At 40.3% G+C, this 20,298-nt stretch overlaps 1 long non-coding RNA gene across 1 annotated transcript in view; it reads right to left on the reverse strand.

Annotated features, from left to right (window-relative positions):
• Nucleotides 1–20,298, reverse strand: part of LOC104658773 — a 210,826-nt gene that overhangs the window by 47,088 nt on the left and 143,440 nt on the right. The window lies entirely within an intron of this gene.

Consider the following 20,298-nt stretch of genomic DNA (forward strand, 5'->3'; position numbering starts at 1 on the left):
TATAATGGAAATATATGTACAGGATCCCTCTGGTATCAGGTAGTGCATTTAATGGCCCTGTCTTTTTAGTTTCCCTGTTTAATCAGGAATATTTCCATAGGCTTTCTTTGTGTTTTAGATGTTAACATTTTGAAGAATACAATCAGCTCACGCCCCTACTTGTTTTAATAGAACATTTCTCATTGTGGGCTTCTCTGATTTGTGTGTGTGTGTGTGTGTGTGTATCCAATATAAAATGGAAATATGTATATATTTCCTATTTGTCCACTGAAAGAGCCAAGAAATTGTGAGAAGAAAATAAAATCTCAGAACCCCAAACTCCCTATGCCAAATAGAAAGTTAAGCTTAAGAACTAAGTCTCTCAAAAACTTCCTAGCTGTAATTTCGCATGCTCACTTTGTCTTATGTAAAATGCAGATTTACTGAGCCGGAGATGAATGCACAATTGACTTTTCCTCCCACTCCTTTCTTTTCACATGTAAAATGTAGATCTACTGAGTGCTAATCAGCCTCACAAGCATGGAACCACTTGCCTCATTGCCTACCCTCCCTCAGCCCTCCTGCTGGTTCTTTCCACTTTAAATATTGAAGCCCTCAAAACCCTCTGGAAAAAGCACAGATCCTACTGTGACTTGTGTTTCTTTTTCCTGGGTGCATCCTCAGCGTTGGCAAAATAAACCTTTAAACCGATTGAGATCTGCCTCGGTCATGTTTTACAAAAACAAAGACATTCAGTAGCAATGAGTACTCGTAGAGCTCAGCTCTTCACTGCAAACGCCATCCCCCACTAAAAGGAACAAGAGCTCTTCAGAGGAATAGCTAATTCTAGGGCTTGGGGCAGGGTAGGTCAGCATGAGCTGGAAAGGAAGAAAGTAGCTTATAGAATGAGAGTTATGTTGCAAGGGACACAGGAGCCACTGAGGGAGCTCCCAGTGGCCAAATTGTGGGCAATTGGAACCCCAAAATAATGCAAATAGAGTAACGAACTATTGACAAATAGGAATTCATGAATACACAGGCATAAAAAGTAGGGAGAGAGGGATGGATCCTAGAGTAGAATGCCAAAATCTGACTGACAGGTGTGGAGAGCATGGCAGAGTTGGAAAATCAGCATTCTGCAATAATCATAGCAAAGACTGGATCAGGCAAGAATTGTCAATGTACGCTAAATCTAAAGGGATTTTTTAAAATGAGAATCAGGATATTTTCAGGGTCTTAAAATGTCATCCCATTGACTGCTTATTAGTTGTAAAGGAGAGAAAAATAGTAATTAAACAGTGAAGATATCAAACACCACTTGAACCAACTGATCAATATTAACATCACCAAAGATGGCCCTTGAGTGTCCCCAGATATGGTACTCTGAGAAGGACACACCCTTCCCTATGCGTTATTTCAGCATGGAGCACATGACCTGAATGTAATCACACACACACACACACACACACACACACACACACACACACAAATCAGAGAAGCCCACAATGAGAAATGTTCTATTAAAACAAGTAGGGGCGTGAGCTGATTGTATTCTTCAAAATGTTAACATCTAAAACACAAAGAAAGCCTATGGAAATATTCCTGATTAAACAGGGAAACTAAAAAGACAGGGCCATTAAATGCACTACCTGATACCAGAGGGATCCTGTACTGCAGGAAAAATGCGCTAAAGGACATTACTGGGTCAACGGACACAATTGGAACACAAATGGTAGATTAGATAAAACATGTTGTCAATGTTAAAATACCAAAGTTGATAAGTGTACCGTGGTTACGTAAGGGCATATCCTTATTCTTAGGAAACAGCCCAGGAAGAATTTAGGCATAAAAGGGCATGAGATATGTAACTTACCCTCAATAGTTCAGAAAAACAGGTATTTGTGTGTGTGAACACACGTGTGTGCATATGTGTGTGCACATGTACATGTGAATGGAGAGAGAAAAAACACAGAGATAAAGCAAATGTTAAAAATGTGTGTGCTAAACGATTCGTGTCTGCTCTTCACATTATTGTCATTTTTGCAACGTGCCTTTCAGTTTGAAATCATTTTCAAATAAAAAGTTTGAAAATGATGCTTGTACACATTGAATGCATGTATAAATCGCTGTCATGAAACAGCCCAGCAAGTGTTGCTGGGAGGCCCTTATTAATCAATACATATATATTAATATGTCATTTCTGATGTTTTACACCACATTTTAATTGTCCACTAGAGCTTTGATTTCCAAACCTTGCCCTTTAATGGGCTGTATCTGAATCCTCTAGGATGCTTTTAAATAATACAAATTCCAGGAACCCAGACCCTGATATAGAAGATCTGAGGCGGGGCTTGGAATCTGTTTTTCAAACAACCACTGCAAAGAGAATACATCCACGCATATGCTTATGAGCACCATATTCTTTAAAATTGCACCCAATTTTTGCGTTTGCGAAGTGACATTCCAATCATGTCAGTCCTTCACACTTGCACTGTATACTTAATCTCCTTTGGTTCTTTCCTATAGACCATCACTCCATCCTGGACTGCCCAGGCATCACCCACTGAATATCCCCCGAGGCCAGGTTAAACTTTGGTTCAGGGCACCCTATTCCCTATCTCCCTCACTCAGTCTTCCTGCTCTCTACTGTTCTATAGACCACCACATGTATCAGCTCTATTCCCCTTCTGATCTTCATCACCCCTGGGATCAAACCTGAGCTATCATCACAGCCTCCAAGTTTCACCTATTAGAGAAATGATCCTCAGGTAGAAGGGCTTGTAATCCTTCCAGACGTCTCTGTGATTCTCAGCCTGCCTGGTCACCTTTCCTGTTTGTTCCTTCTTTTTTATCAAAACATCTTTACGTGTTACAGAGTGATATTACCTCGGTTTCAGCATAGCAATTTGTTCATCTGATCACATCTAACTGAAGCATCTGTCAAGGATGAGATAAACATGGTTTCACAATGGGGACTGTCACCCAACCTGGCAGTCTCACCTCTCAACTGCCTTCTGGGCCTGTCTAGATAAAAGCTGTTGTTCTGTGCTATAAAATAACAATATAACGTTGGTGTGTTTTTCCTCCCCACCAAATAGCTCACAGCTATTCTCCTAAAATTGATGGTGTTTTCTTTCTTTGACACCTTCTTTAACTGGTTCAATCACAAGCTCATCTGATTTTAATATCAGCATCTCGATTCCAGTTTAATCCTTAAATAAAGGAGCATCCAAGTAACGAATGAAGCAAGGACTCAAATGGCATCACTCTGTTTTATGAACCTGAGCATGTTTCACACAGTGCGCCCACTGCTTGACCTCATGGGCACTGAGTTTTCTGTGTTGTAGTGAACAAGTTTTCAGCTAAAACTAATCAAGAAAAGATCAACAGGCTGCCCTATAGGAATATAAACTAAAAGGAAATTTTATGATTTGTGCATACACTTGTTTTCTAAATACTTGTTTAGAAAATAATAGAAGGTTCACTTTTTACCTGCAGCCTCAACATTTTACTGAATCAATAAAAATTCAAAATGCCTATGTTTTATGAGTGAACAGGAGTGACCTTTCCCTACCCCTCTACCCAAGGCTCCAGGGTAACTTGAAAATGACAGAAGTCTCTGAAAATGACAGCTCTGCATACAGCAGTGGTTCTCCAAGTGTAGTCCCTGGGCAAACAGCATCACCTAGGAACTTGTTAGAAAAGCAAATTCTTCCTTCCACATGTCCACGTGTTCTTGTCATTTAGCTCCCACTTACAAGTGAGAACATTCGGTATTTGATTTTTCTGTTCCTGCATTAGTTTGCTAAGGATAATGATTTTCAGCTCTATCTATGTCCCTACAAAGAACATAATCTCATTCTTCATGGCTGCATAGTATTCCATGGTGTATATGTACTACATTTTCTTTATCCAGTCTATCATCACATTTTCTTTATCTAGTTTATCACGGATGGACATTTAGGTCAATTCCATGTCTTTTCTATCATTACTAGTGCTGCAATGAACATACATGTGGTTGTGTCTTTGTAATCAAATTATTTATATTCCTTTGAGTATATACCCAGTAATGGGATTGCTGGGGCCTATTGGACAGTAGAGGGTGGGGAGAGGGAGAGGATCAGGAAAAATAACTAATAGATACTAAGCTTAATACATGGATGATGAAATAATCTATACAACAGACTGCATGACACAAGTTTACCTATGGAACAAACTTGCACATGTACCTCTGAACTTAAAAGTTAAAAAAAAAAAAGAAAAGCAAGTACTCAGGCCCCACCCCAGATCTACTGAATGAAAAAATCTATTATGGGGCCAACAATGTTTTAGCAAGCCCTCCTCCAAGAGCTACATCATTGTCCAGGTGCTGGAGATCTGAAGGCTGACATTAGCTTCAGGAATTCTTTGACCAACTGAAATCAAACAGGAAAAGAGAATATACATAAGTTTTCTAAAGTTTTTCTTAAGCCTAAACTATGTGTTTCACTATCCAATTAAAGTTGAACATTCCACTATTTTTCCTGTTTTCTGAAGTGATTATGGAGAACATTTGCCGCATTCTTTATTTGGCTGGAGATGCTTGTGGTAACCAAGGCTGAGTTATGGTGCTTGCCTGCATTGCAAATTCAAAGGCACAAAACTCATGAATCAAGACGAATATTAATGCAATATTTAAAAAGTCAAAACTAATCCAAAAAATGGTGATGAACAAAACAACAAAATTTTAAATGGAGATTAGGCCAGCCCGGAACTTATATGACTAATTCCTCTTACATCACTCTAATCGTGGCCTTGATAGTAATAACCTCATATTATCATCAATACATTGTGATAACCTTGGAAAAGGAGTGTATCAGTTGTGCCTCATATATGCTCATTTTTTCCTGAGTGTTTTGCCAACGGCATGGTCATAGATGGCAGCGTATAATGGGAGCAGAGAGGACTGGGGAGCAGCTGAATGGAGCTCAGGCAAAGTAATGTTCCAGAAGCCTAGGGACAGTACCATGGTGGGGGGGGACCTAAGCCAGGACTTAAGGTAGACGTGGGAGACTAGAAACAAGTGGGAAACTGGAAACAGGTGGGAGTGATGGACATAACTATTTGCCAAACGCCATCATGGGACAGGGATTAAAACAAGTAAAAAGTCACGGTCAAGTCTACACAAATAGCAGGAGACAGAAAAAGTCTGAGCCATAAAATCAGGCAAAGCTGAAAGGAGGGAGTTGACCTTGAGACCAGGAAAGAAAGTGAGCCTGCACTAGAAGAGACAGTCCCAGAAGGTAGCATGACACATATAAAAAGTCAACATGCCAGGCATAGTGGCTCATGCCCATAATTCCAGCACTTTGGGAGTCCGAGGCAGGAGGATCACTTGAGGACAGGAGTTCAAGATCAGCCTGGGCAACACAGCAAGATCTTGTTTCTACATAAAAATGTTAAAATTAGCTAGCTGTGGTGACTTGACTCTCACCTGTAGTCCCAGCTACTGGAGAGGCTGAGGCAGGAGGATTGCTTGAGCCCAGGAGTTCAAGGCTGCAGTAAGTTATAATCATGCCACTATACTCCAGCCTGGGCGACACAGCAAGAAAACACAAAAATACAAGTCAACAGTCAGGACATCACTGAGAACTATGCATATGTATATAGGTCTGTAACCAGCTTTTTTCAATTAGCAATATATTCAGGAAAAATTTTGTATCAGAAAATATGGCAGTGCTTCATTTTAAGGCGACACCGTGGTATCTGTATTAGTCAGGACTTTCCAGAGACAGAACCAGGAAGAATGGATGGATAGAGATTTGATACAGAGATGACTGACTGATAGGTTGACAGAAGATAGATAGATAGATGGTAGGTAGGTAGGTAGGTAGGTAGGTAGATAGATAGATAGTAGGTAGATAGATAGATAGATAGATAGATAGATAGATAGATAGTAAGTAGCTAGCTAGATAGATAGATGGTAGGTAGATAGATAGAGAGATAGATAGATAGATAGAGTGATTTATTTTAAGGAATTCGCTCAGGGGATTGTAGGGCCTGGCAGATGTAGATGCTGCAGCTCTGGTCTGAGGGCAGAGTCTGGAAGTACATTTTCTTCTTCCTCTGGGGATCTCAATCTTCTTCTCTTAAGGCCTTCAGCTGATTGGATGAGGCCCACCCATGTTATGGCAGGTAATATGCTTTACTAAAAGTCTACAATGTAGCTAAAAAATCATAGCTAAAAAATAAAACAGCTTCACAGTAACATCTAGACTGGTGTTTAAGCAAACACTGTGCACCATGGCCTACCCAGGGCAACACAGAAAATTAACCAACATTAACCATGAAATTAACTGTAACCATTACAGTTTAGCCACAGTAATTTCTATACCCAGCTAATGATTGATACAGATTTTTCCTTATTTTTCTATTATCATGAATAATGATACATACAAATAAAAATGTTTTATATGCTAAATGATGATACAGATTTTATATCCATATGTGACATGATACTGTTACATGATAATATTGTATTACTTTAACATGATAATATGAATATTTCTGTTGCATACATTCCTCAAAGTGGACCTGCTGCTCAGAAGGTATGTGCACTTAAAAAATCGTAATGGATACTGTCAAACTGCCTTCCACAAAGCTTCATTCCACAACAGCGTGTGAGAAAGCTTGTTTCCCTACATGTTCTTGGACACTGGGTATTTCCAAACATCACCATCTTTGCCAATATACTTTTCACGAGCATAGCCAAGGGAAGTGGGTGGAAATGGGAGCAAGAGCAGTAGTGGCTGGAACAGGCAGGCCCTGGGACTTTCTCCACACAGAAAGCATGCTGCCCACCATGAGACATTAGAATGATTCACCAAGGTAGTCGATGTCTTAAAAACGAGAAGCATAAAAGAAAGGCACTGTGTCGCTCAGGGAACACTGGCACAATTGTCTTTCTTGAGATCCCAGCTGATCCTGCCTCATCCTTCTGCAGAAATGACAAAAGGAGTCACCCCAGGGGGATCTCCTTCAAAATGTTCTTTCAAGGACACTTTTGGAAGAGGAAGGAAACTGGATTAGACCACTCTTGGATTTCTACACAGAAATACAAGATGGGCAATTTATAAAGAAAAAGAGGTTTGATTGGCTCAGGGTTCTGCAGGCTGTACAGGAAGCATGATGCTGGCAGCTAATTGGCTTCTGGGGAGACCCCAGGGAGCTTTTACTAATGGCGGAGGGCAAAGTGGGACACCTTGCTATCCCATGGCCAAAGAGGAAGTAAGAGAGAAAGGAGGGGGATCTAAGTTCCTTGAAACAACCAGCTCTCATGTGAACTAAGCAAGAACTCACTCATCATCAAGAGGATGGCGCTAAGCCATTCATGAGGGATCTACCCCCATGACCCAATCACCTCCCACCAAACCCCACCTCCATTGGGAATCACAATGCAACTGGAGATCTGGAGAGGACAAACATTTAAACCACATCAGGAACCTGCCTGAGCTGCTGGGAACTCACCCTCATCTACCCTCTAGCCAGAAGATCCACGTGGCAGGCACTGTTCAGACACTCTATGTGCATTGACCTAACTGAGTTAAGTACAATGTTTCTCCCATTTTAGAGATGAGGAAACCGAGACACAGGGTATTTAGGTATTGACTAAGATCATACAGTTGAAAAATTGAGGAGCCAGATTTCAAACCTATAGGCATTGACTGGGGGACCGTGTGAGAGGTTCCACTCACATCTGTGTAAGGTTTCAACTGGCCAGAAACATGAACAAACTGCTGCTATCGATGGGGCCAGAAGTGACACCCTTGGACTAGGAATTTGAAGAAAAGCCCCAGAGTAACATTCCAGGTACACACACATGCATATAAGTGCACACTGGTTCATGAAAGCACCCACACTTTTCCCACTCAAACTGCCATAGCATCCAAAGTCTACCATGAGAAATTCATGCCTATTCTTCACTACCCTTTCTTCTTTTAAAATTCAAATTCCACACCATGTCAGATTACAGCAATCATCAGGTTATTTGATCCCTGTGAGAAGATGATCAGATTCAAACTTAGGAATAAAAAGCAGGAAGGTGCTGGGTGAACTTAGAAGGCATGGTGCTAAGAGAAACATGGAGTGCTAGAAGAAGACCCACCAATGCATTCCACCACTTTCTGGAGTGTTCAGGCTTGTCTGAGGATGTCTGGCAGAATGGTGGCGTGCAGCTGCCTGGAGTCAGTTTGCATGCAGGACCTAGGAATATTCTAGAAAAAAGCATGTGCAGATGCAATACAAAGATAAGCAGACAAGGCTGGCTTGAACAAGAGTCTGCTTCCGCAACTTTCTGAGTGTAGCAGGGTCTGTTTTCACTAGAGATTTCCTGAGACATCTGTGCGTAGGTCCTGCCTTGATGATCCTCTCATGACACACAGAGACCAAGTGGGAGAGAAGCTTCTCCACACTTCGGAAGGCACCTTGGGTGGAGAGGACTCCAGAAAACAGAGTAGCCTCATCACCCCAAGACCCAGAGATGCTGTAGATTGCTGGTGTGCCAGTGGTCATGGGCAGAAGGAACCAGGGCACAAGTGCTGGTGCCCAGGAGAGCCAGGGTATCCAGGAGAAGAGGCAGAGGTCCTCTGTGAACAGGCTGGTGGTAACAGAAAGCAGTGTTTGATAGGCATATTTGAGAGCACTATCATTCACTAGGAAATACTTGCTCAGAAATATGTGAGGGGGACTTAACAGAGAACTAGGGATGAGGAGGCTAGGCAATGTCATCTAGGGGAGGTGATAGCAAAATGTGGAAAAGAATTTTCCTATTATTATGAGTGAATTGTGTCCCCCATCTCCCAAGGTTTATATGTTGAAGCTTAGTACCTCACAATGTGGCCTTACTTTGAAATAAGATCATTGCAGATATAATTAGTTAAGATGAGATCATACCAGCTTAGATCTACCCCCAAAATGACTGATGTCCTTATAAAAAGAGGAAATTTGGTGGATGCAGTGGCTCTCTCCTGTAATCCTAGCACTTTGGGAAGCAAGGTAGGCAGACTGCTTGAGCCCAAGAGTTTAAGACCAGCCTGGGCAACACAGCAAGACCCTGTCTCTACAAAAAGTACGAAAATTATCTGGGCATGATGGTATATGCCTGTAGTCCCAGCTACTTAGGAGGCTGAGGTGGGAGAATTGCTTGAGCCCAGGAGGTCAAGGCTGCATTGAGCCATGATTGTGCTACTGCATTTCAGCCTGGGTGACAAAGCAAGACTGTGTCTTTTTAAAAAGGAAAAAAAAAAAAAAAAGGAAACATAGACATGCACACAGGGAGAAGACCATGTGAACATGAAGGCAGACATCTGGGTGATGCTTCATAAGCCAAAGGAATGCCACGTTGCCAGAAATCCACCGGAGACTAGGAGAGAAGCACAGAAGCTTCAGCCGACAGCCTTAGAAGAAACCCTCCCCACTGACACCTTGATCTCAGTCTTCCAACCTTCAGAGCTAAGAGACAATCAATTTATGTTGTTTAATGCGACTCAATTTGTGGGACTTTGTTACAGCAGCCCTAGGAAACGAACACAATGAGGAATGTAGCTGCATTTGTACCCACAGGCCAATGTGACCTGGGTCGGCCAACATCTGCAACTAGAAGCTCACCTTGAAAATCAATGCTCCTTAAACTCATCATCAGGACCTGATTATGATACAGTCAGCCAACTAATTACTGCCAAGAATAAGAAATAAAAGTTTTCTGTTTTCACCAGTGTGAGAAGGTCCAGCTGTTCCATTAGGAGCAGTGATTAATCCAGTTTTGAAGAGCTGGGTATTTCCTGTTGAGCTAGGTCTTTCCTCTGGGGAAATTCTTATTTTTCACAACCAAGGAAGAAAGTCTTATTCACTACATGGCAGGAACTCAAGAAACATGGTATTGAGGATGTTGATGACAAAGATGAAGGGAGTAGTAGTGGTAAAAATAGAAATTAGCCATTTCTTCAATAATCTTCGCTATAAGAGTTGGATGGAGCACAACCATCTTCCCCTGGAAATTGTTCCTGTTTTCTCATTTCACCTTCTGACATCACTTGTAAAATGTATATTAAGAGAGCAGCATACTATTTTTTGAAATGAGACACTTAAAATACCTTGACTCAAGTAAAAATATGAAAATCTTTAAATTAATAACAAGGACTTGCTGGCCTTTACAACATTCGTTTGAGCTATTTTTGATATGTGAGAAAGCTGTGCAATCTCGTCTCTTGTAATGTAACTTTCACTAATATATTAGAGAATATGTTATTCCAATTTGCAAAAATTATGTAACCAAGAATTTATTTGCTGGCTTTCATATGCCAAGCAGTGTGTAATGGAGAATAAAGAAACTCAATACGTGGTTTCCGCTCTGAAGGACCTTACTTGTCAAGCAGGGCAAGACCTTAAGACAAGAAGCAATAATGGGTGAATAAGGTGAGGTGTTGAATTTTTCAAGACTAAGAAAGCTCAAAGAAGGAAATATGCAGTCCTTGGAGAGACAGAACCCAAAGCAACCTTACAAAACCAGTCCTGTTTTGACTGGAGAGTCTGTCTGGCTTAGGCAATCCTTTTCATCTTTTGGTTTCTAGTTTGGTACAGGGAAAATGTCCTTGATACTCCAAAGCATACTCATGAGAAATGCACCAATATTTTTAAAATGTGCATTTATTTGATGGTCAGCAAATGTTAGGTTAATTGTGATAAAACTTTTTCTGACCAAATGGACACCTGTTGGTTTTGCCTACTCAGCACCCATTTCCTTGTTGTTGTTGTTGTTGTTGTTGTTGTTGTTGTTGTTATAATGCAAATATTTTCCTTTGGAAATCACCTCTCACCCACCCTCAGACCAACCATATTGGCTGGGACTGATCCCACTTATCCCTATTTTCCTATGGGCCCCGACAGCAGCCTGGCCATTCAGAGCAGTCCATGCCTCAGGCCAGACTTGGGCTCAAGAATTGGCATAGCTTTGTGTATATGGAGCCAAGACTTCCTTTGAAAAGTACAACGTTGTTTAATAAGTATTTAAGTGCCCTTTTCATCTGCCAATCAATTTATAATAAGGTACTGAACTACTAAAGTCTAAATTAATGTCATAATATTAAAAATAAAATGAATATGATATTCAAAAATATATCAATGTCTTGGGAGGGTTTTAAACAAGCGTTTTAGAAATACTTTAGAAAGAATTATCTGGGCCAGACAGATATAGTGCTTTATGGACTGAGTTGTAGGTTTATGATCCTTACATTATCTGAAGCACCTGATAAATCATAGGGCTATTTCAGCTCTTTCCAATGGTCACTGAAAACTTTGAGTAGATATAATTATCAATGTTATGCACATTTTCTACATATTGAAAGCACTGGAAACTCAACATAAAGTGTAAAATCATGAAATAGTTTGAAAAATGTGTCAGGCTTCATTTTATTTGATAAAATGCTGTATTTAAATATAATTAAAATAAAAAGTCAAGACCATAGTAAAACTGTGGCAATATTTCAGCAAAAGGTGATTTTCTTTCTCAAAATTCAGAAATCTATCCCATCTCAACTGATGTTCCACGGACTATATGGTATATTTCCTGTACGTAAACAAGTAAAAATAACACAAGACTGCTCCAGGGCTTCTGTGTCAATATGTCATCAGAAAATGCCACCTATCTCTCTGCCTTCTTGGGCTTATTAAAATGAAATTTGGGAAGTTAAATCAATTAGATGAAAAATACTTTTTTTAAAAGTTCAATTTTATATTTTAAAATTGGAAGCAAAAAAATCATACTAGACTTTTGCTATGTTGAAAGCATTGCTCATTTCTTGATAATGAAGAAAAGGGAAATGTCGCATCCAGTTGAGAGGAAAAAAAAAAAAAAAGATGCTGATGGTGATGCCGACTTAAAATAAATAATCACAAATAGCCACGCATTTGTAGCCCATGCACTGCCAGACTTTCCCTTCATGAAAGCCCCTGGGATTGGGGCCATTTTTAAAGGCTCTGGAGTGACCAGAACATTAGCTAATTTCAGAGAGTACAAAATGAAATACTATCTATGAATTCCAATAAGTATCGTCTCTAAAGATGACTTCTCAGAACTGCGGAACTCTTTATGGAGATTTTAGCTGGGATGATGGTGCTTGTAAGTAATCTCACCCCAAAGCAGTTCATTTTCAAGAAGACACATCACTAATTGTTCTCACTCAGAGAGCTATTTAATGCTCCCAGACCCTCCAGCCGCACCCCGCCCCCCCGCCCCCCACTCCTCTCCTGTGTTCCAATGCTGTCTTGTCTCCTAATGAGAAGCCTGCAGCATCTATCAGCCCTCCCAGAAGCCCTGTACTTCCACCTCCTGCAGGGGAATGTGTAACTGCAGAAGGGCTCTGAGCAACAAATGACTCTTCCTTAGTGAGGAACGAGACAGACTAAGATAGTTCATGGCAAGAAAGCTCAGAAAGTGCAAACAGAGCACCTTAAAAAACAATGACCAGCAGTTTAGTACAGATAGAAGTAACAGTGAGTTAGCAAGCTCTAAAACGGAATTGTAAACCACTGTTTTTCAAAAAGCATAGTACATTCTAAGGAAAAACCGAAGTATTGCACACTCTAGAAATCTAAAAAAGGCAACTCTAAACCAAATGAAATGTTTCTACCCCAAAGAAAAGACAAATGCTGATCCTGGAGAGTTTACATGCTCCCAGAAATCTTTGAGGTTAAAAATTCCCCAGATGGTTCCTTTTGACCACCTCGATTTTGGTGAGAAAGGAAGAAGACAGCTTATGATGTTGAAATTAATGTGCATGGTGAGTATTCGCCCTGCATGGAAATCACTTCAAAGAACACCTTAAGTTGTTAATTTCATAGACTTAAAATACTTTAAGCTTCTTAGCATTTATAGGAAAAATTAATACATTTTGTGATAAGCTGAAAACTAACAATTTTCAAGAATTTTCTTGTATGAAAAGAGGAGGAGATTAAAGGTATCTCTCTTGGGATCATGGAAAGTCATCAAATTGATACAAATTGAGTGCTAACTCCTTTTCTGTTCCTTTATATTGCATATCCCCCTGTCATTTATTCTCTTTGTGGTCCAGCGCCCTTCTTTGTGGAATCAAGCTGTTTTGAAGATGCTAAATTCTCTACCCAGGAGGATGGTGTACATTCTAGGAGTAAGTGAGCCCCCACTGAGAGATGTGTGAATTCGTCCTACTATAGAATGGCGGACAATGTGTAAACTCTCTTCCAGTACATATACACCTAGTAATTTAGGTAATTCTATTAGCCATATGTTGCTAGAGATTTCCCTTTTCCATAAGCAAATCACAACAAAAGGAAAGGTTGTTTGAGCATCAGCCAAAAAATAAATAAAAAAAGAAAGAAAGAAAGAACGTTTACTGATTGCTTTCATTGTGCTAGATTCTGAGACTCCGTGAGATAGCCCATTCCCCCTGGGTTTTACCTGCCAGCCCGGGAGCTATGTATGACACAAAGCCCCAGAGATGAACAGAGCAGCTTCAGCTCAGTGTTGGCTGTGAAGGCGAGAGGCACATATTCTAGGAATTGCAGAAAGGAGGTGATACAAGCGACCGGACTGGGCAGCAAACAGCATTCTGCAGGGATTATGACTTTTTTTTTTAAGACCTTTTTATTTGGAAATAATTTCAAACTTACAAAAAATTACAAAATACCACAAAGAGCTCCTTTATGTCTTCACCAGATTTCTCAATTATTAACAATTTGTTATTTTTGCTCCATCATTTTCTACCTATGAATCATTTGAGAGTAAATTACAGACAAGATGCCTCTCTACTAAACACTTCAGTGTGTATGTCCTAAGAAAGATACTCTCTTACATAAGCTCAGTGTAGTTATCAGAGTCAGGAAGTGATCATTGATACAACACTCTCGTCTAACCTTGGAGATGACTCTTCAACTGCCCCTTTTGCACAATTTCTCCTATTCCATGGGTTTCTGTGTATTGAAAACAATAAAAAACAACCCTCATTTTTATTTGGGTCTTAAGAGATTCCCAACAGAGAGAGAGGTGGACCTCAAACCATCCAAACCTCGGTCCAAAGAGTCTCCAAAAAGATGGCATTCAACTCTCAAAGGAAACACATTTTCAACTCATCATTTAGCCAGCTTCATTTCTCAAAATTCCCTCCGACGGCAAAAGTTTTAACAGTTAAGTTTCTGCCAGAAGAGTTGTCTAGCAGTTGTTCCCGTCCCCTGTTCCTCCGTGCCAGCTTCCTCCCCCTCCCTGTCTGCCCTATGTCTGACACCGAAGCCACATCAGACGCTGGGAGAAGAAGCAGACACACACCCTGTCAACACATCTTTGGCTGCCTGACTCTCAGCACAGTAATGGCGGGGGGTCACCAGCAGACAGGATGCTTCCCACACGGGGATGATTTAATCCCCAGCGTTTTCATCCAGTGCAAGAGAGAAGCCCGCTGCTTGTGAGCCAGGTGATGGGAATTAGGCAGGAGCCGTGGTAAGAATAAAGGCGCTCCTGAGTGACAGGCATCACCCCTCCTTCACTGGGGTTTTGCCATAGTAAGGCTCAAAATACCCGACAACAAAAAACTTCAGAAATTAATCTGGGATTTTCATTTTTAAAAGAGTTTTGAGCCCTTTTAGGCAGATGCTGAAATCATTTCAACATGCTCTTCCATAACAAGGTTCAGTGTTATTTTAAAAAATTACTTGGAGCAGGGTGTTCATGCTTGGTAACAGATACATTTTAGGACTTGGCTCCTGGGAGGGCCTGTTAACCAAATACAATCATGTGATTATTCTAATGACACATCTGGGTCCTTCCAGAAATGTGAAAGAATGAACAATCTAATAACCAATTCCTGGAATAAATCACATGTGCTTTTCCAGAACTTTCTCACAACCTAATATAGTTTTCTTCCATTACAAAAGGCATAACATTTAGCATTTTCTCTGGCAAAAAAAAAAAAAAAAAAAAAAAAAAAAAAAAAAAAAAAATCATAAAGAACCCACAAAAATTAAAAAAGTAAGTGTAGAGAAATATTTTTATGATTGTTTTATAGTTTTATTTATGATTAGTTGAAATGAGAACGTGGATTTTTTTTTTTTTTTTTTGAAACAGGATCTCGCTCTCTTGCCCAGACTGGAGTACACTGGCACAATCTCGGCTCACTGCAATCTCTGCCTCCCAGATTCAAGCAATTTTCCTGCCTCAGCTTCCTGAGTAGCCAGGACTACAGGCATGCACTATCATGCCCAGCTAATTTTTGTATTTTTAGCAGAAATAGGGTTTTACCATGTTGGCCGGGCTGGTCTTGAACTCAAGTGATCTGCCTGCCTCGGCCTCCCAAAGTGCTGGGATTACACCACGCCCAGCCAGAAACTTGGGTCTAGACATTTTGCTCAAAATGCGAACCAAAATGCGACATCAGCATCACCTGGGATTTGTTAAAATTCAGACTCTCAGGTCCCACCCCAGGATCCCTGCATCAAAGTTTGGAGTTTAACAGGATGTGTGAGTGATTTGCATACACACTAAACCGTAAGAAGCCATTTTGTAAACAGGTATGCCATCCAGGCAGGGCTAAAAGAAGTTACCAGAGAGTGAAGAAAATCACAACAGAGCTCGCAGAAGAGGTAGGGGCCACAGTAAACTTAAGGAGTACGAGTATTTTCCAAAGAACCAAAAAACTAATATCCCACTTAATTTTTCCAAAATAGAGTTACCAGATTTAGCAAATAAAAATACAGGGCACCCAGTCAAATTTAAATTTCAGGGCAAAAATGGACAATTACTTGGTATGTCCCAAGCAGTATTTGGACACACCTTTACCAAAAAATTATTTGTAGATTATCAGAAATTCTAATTTAACTGCACATTCTATATTTTATCTAGTAATCCTATTTCCGCACTCTAGGTTAAAAAGCAAATTGCAAATATGTCTTTCTGAATGAAGGTTTCCCTAATAAACTTTGATGAACTTTGCTAAAAGAATGATAGCCTTTTCTTTCCTTAGTTATTTGTATTTGTTTTTCTCTTTTTTCCTTCCCTTCCCCTTCCCCATCCCTTTCCCCTGCCCCTTCCCTTCTTTCTTTTTTTCTCTTTCGTTCATTCCTTCCTTCTTTTATACCTGAAGTTCATCTTATTTCTCATGTGTTCCTGAGAATACAGCCAACCTATTTTATTATTTTTTACCAGAACCCAGGCAAGTAAGTGTTAATCTGGAATAGTTCTCCTTGTTGTGGCATGAGAACTGCTCACAACTGGAAAAAAATGGTTTTTACTTCCTGGGAGCATCCTGGCTAAATTTGTAAACATGTCCTTCCATTACTGATAACAAATGATGTAGGACCATACCACCCAAATACCTATCTTCCAATATTTTAAAGTCCTTAATTATGAAATGACACATATAAGAAAACTTAATAAAATATAGCAAATATTTTATAGTTCAAGAGCAAGATTTTACCTTCTAAGAACAGAATGAAAACAACCAAACAAAAATTCTGAGGCCCAGTGATTTCACTCAAATGAGAAACACAGAAAACAATGAGCGGGCCAATATGCAGTAAAAGGCACATTACATTCATAGAAAAGGAAAGAATTCAAGCATGTGTTAAAAGGGCAATAAAATAAAAAGGAGAAAAAATATAAAAGCCTATCTATTAAGCCACAAAAATATTTCTTTTGATGCTTATTTTTGTATTAAATACCACAAGGATAATGCCATCAATTAACCATGACCTTCGTAATAAAACAGAATATTTTACAGCCAAAAAATATTGGAAAACCCAGCTTTTAGTTCCCATGCAATATCCTAAAATTACTAGAACAAGTTCGTTGCTAATTTTCTTCTCTGTTACAACAACAGAAATAAAATCTAGCAGAGAACAAAACAGTTACCATACCCACAACCAACATCTCTATGCATCTTTTTTTTTTCCAGCTGCTATTCATATCAAGTTTAAGAAGCCACCCCGTAAGTCTCCCAGAAGTCTCTGAAAAATAAAAATAGGCAGAAAAGATGATTACTGAGGACTGTGAGTGGGAAAACTTTGTTCCCAAAGTTTTGCAAGAAAGCAAGATGATTGTAATAACATATTTGCAGTGATTACTCTAAAAAGACCATGCACTATAATGAGTGCCGAGTAGTGGAGTTGGTGGTGACAGTTGGGTTGGCATTCTTAGACCCAGATGTTCTGAGCCAGCATCAGCCCTGATCTCCCTGATGACCTGCACACTCTTAAGATGCTGCTTTAGAAGATTTTTTTGCAGAGTGGAAAATACTGAGGAAAGATGCACAGAGGAGTGCTGAAACCTAAATGCTGTCTTAGTTTGGTCAATTGTACCATCGAAGGAATTGAATTTCTAAGATATAAGAGTTTTTGTGTACACTATAAGATGATTTTTTCTATTCCTGATCACTAGATGGGGTGTAGCAGTCCAGAATATACCACCCCAAAATATGCCACTTTAGCATGAGAATTATTTTGAGCTGAAGGCAACTGTGAATCAACAGAAGCAGGGCAAGTTATCTGCCCTCCCTTATCTGCCTAAAAACAGGGCATAAATTTCCCTTTGTGAAAGTGTCATATATTCCCCAATCCCTCCTGGACCAGTATGAAAAGAATGACCTTTATCACTGGAGAAATATGACTGACACTAAGTCTGCATAAACAAATTTTAAAATTACCCTTAACTTTTGTATTAATCAGAGGGACAGAACTCTAGAGGGACAGAACTAATGGAATAGATTAGATTAATAGAAAACTCCATTAATTACCTGACCTCCATAACCCCTCCTTTAACTGAAGGACCACAGTGACATTTAAGGTCCCCTGTGATGAACATCAGTTCAGAGCCAGTATCCAGTAATCCTCAAAAAGTCTGATCATTTCACTTTTCCCAATGCACAGTTACCCTGGTAAAAGACTGGAGGTGTCTTTGGGGAAGGATAGGAGAAAGATTCACTGCAAAAATTGTTGGTAATGTAGTGGGGTCCTTCCTCAAAAGGACCTAGACTCTCCTTCATTCAAGGGGTTCTGGGTCTGTAAACCGTCTCAAGTCTGGAAATTGATTGAGAAGCCATGATTCTCTGCTTTTATAATTCAAATTAGTCTTTCGTCCATTTGACCTAGAAGTTTTCTGCTTATGTAAATCAAGTAGGAATGCAGTAGGCTTCCTATCAATTTCACGTCTAGGAACACCATGATTAATTATCCAATGCCAGAGCTCTACATGAGTCAGACTATTCTGATTGCCACTTTGCCTCTGCTCTCCATTACAGTAGCTACACCCACCTTGCCATTGGTAGTTGAATGCTGCCACTTGGCCCCTGCCACCTAAAGATCCAATTATTGCCATTGTATTTAAATTTTGTAGTTGAGTGACTGTGGTTCCCACTGTTAGATTTGGCATACAGAAAAGAGCAATTACAGGGCTCTTCAAAGATGCAGGTGCTGCCCTCAAAATCCATTTTGCAAAGCATTGGTCAAGGGTATATTTTCTGGACCCTCCCAGCTGGGATGAGTAGGTCTAAAGTGACTAATTCACTCCACCATCCCAATCTCCCTAAGCCTTTGGATCCCTTCCTCTACATTAAACCAAGGGAGATCAGGCATTTCCACCTTGCTCACAGGGGTCATTTTTTGATACAAATTTTAGCTAACCAGGCAAATAAACTATTAGAACCTTTTTTTAACTTCCCGAGCTGTAGCATTAAAAGGAGAGTCCCTACTTAGTGGGCCCAAATCAATAAATTCAGCCTGATTCAACTCTATGTTCCTTCCACCATTATCCCGCATCCTTAATATCCATTCCCATGCCTGCTCTCCAGATTTCTGTTTATATAAATTAGAAAACTCAAGCAGTTATTTTTGAGCATAGTGCACCCCCACATGGGTCACACTCTCAACCTCACCTCTAGAGGCCTGCTGGAACTTTAGTCTATTTAGAAATCTAGAAGCAAACAGGGGTGTTAGGGGTGGCTCCTGAGGAGAATCAACATTATTTTGCCTAGCAAATGCCTCAGAGGAGGCCATCACTGTTGCCTCAGGCAGTGTAGCGTTTATCTCCTCAGACAAAGGGGGAAAGGCTGATGGCAGCATGGGTCGGGGAGGGGATATTGCCACTAATGGGAATGAGGAAGCTGTTTCTTCTGGAAAAAAGGTTCATCAGAGTTTACAAACACAGTGTCCCCAGCTTCATCAGGGTCCTCCCACACGTCCCCATTCCAAGGTGCAGGGTCCCATTCTTTTCCAATCAATGCCCTCACTTTAACAGTAGACACCTAGTGAGGCTGTGCATGCACCTTTTGTTGTAGGTCAGACACTCGCATGATAAGAGCTTGCATCTGTTTTTCCACAATTTCAGCTCTTTCTCTACAGGAGGTAAGACTCTCAATCAGGACAATCTTAGCAGATTTGAGGCTCGGTACCTGCTTCTGAAGTTGGGAAACAGAATCCCTGAGTTCATCATTTTATTCCAGTGAAATAAAATGTCCAGTGAGCTTCGGAACAACCTTTGTCCAGTGAACTTCGGAATAACCAACCAGCTTCATTATGTTCCTTGGTTCTCCACATATGGTCAAAGGTATTATGTATAGAGTCACTTAACTCCTTGCCTCTCTTGAGTGATAAATCAGGAGTGTCAAATGCATTTATTTTGCATAATTCTCTAAACAGTTCATACCAAGGACTATCAGTGCTCTCCACACTATTAGAAGTAGAGTCCTTAACATTTTTTGGTCTAATCATATTAAGCAGTCAGCTTCAGAAACCCCAAAACCAATGAAAGAACTCCATCCTTAATATTCTTTTCCTCTAGAACCACTCCTGGTACCAAAATCTGTATTAGTCAGGGTTTTAGTCAGGGTTCTCTAGAGGGAAAAAAACTGATGGAATATATATATGGAGTTTATTAAATATTAGCTCACATGATCACAAGGTCCCACAATAGGCTATCTGCAGGCTGAAGAGCAAGGAGAGCCAGTCTGAGTTCCAAAACTGAAGAACTTGGAGTATGATTTTCAAGGGCAGGAAGCATCCAGCACAGGAGAAAGATGTAGGCTGGAAGGCTAGGCCAGCCTCTCTTTTCACATTTTTCTGCCTGTTGTATTCTAGCCACATTGGCAGTTGATTAAATGGTGCCCACACAGATTAAGGGTGGGTCTACCTTTCCCAGCCCGCTGACGCAAATGTTAATCTCCTGTGGCAACATCCTCACTGACATACCCAGGATCAATGCTTTGTATCCTTCAATCCAATCAAGTTGACAGGCAGTACTAACCATCACAACAGTCATTAGTTTTT

Source organism: Rhinopithecus roxellana, chromosome 13, assembly GCF_007565055.1.
Source record: "Rhinopithecus roxellana isolate Shanxi Qingling chromosome 13, ASM756505v1, whole genome shotgun sequence".
Classification (NCBI taxonomy): domain Eukaryota; kingdom Metazoa; phylum Chordata; class Mammalia; order Primates; family Cercopithecidae; genus Rhinopithecus; species Rhinopithecus roxellana.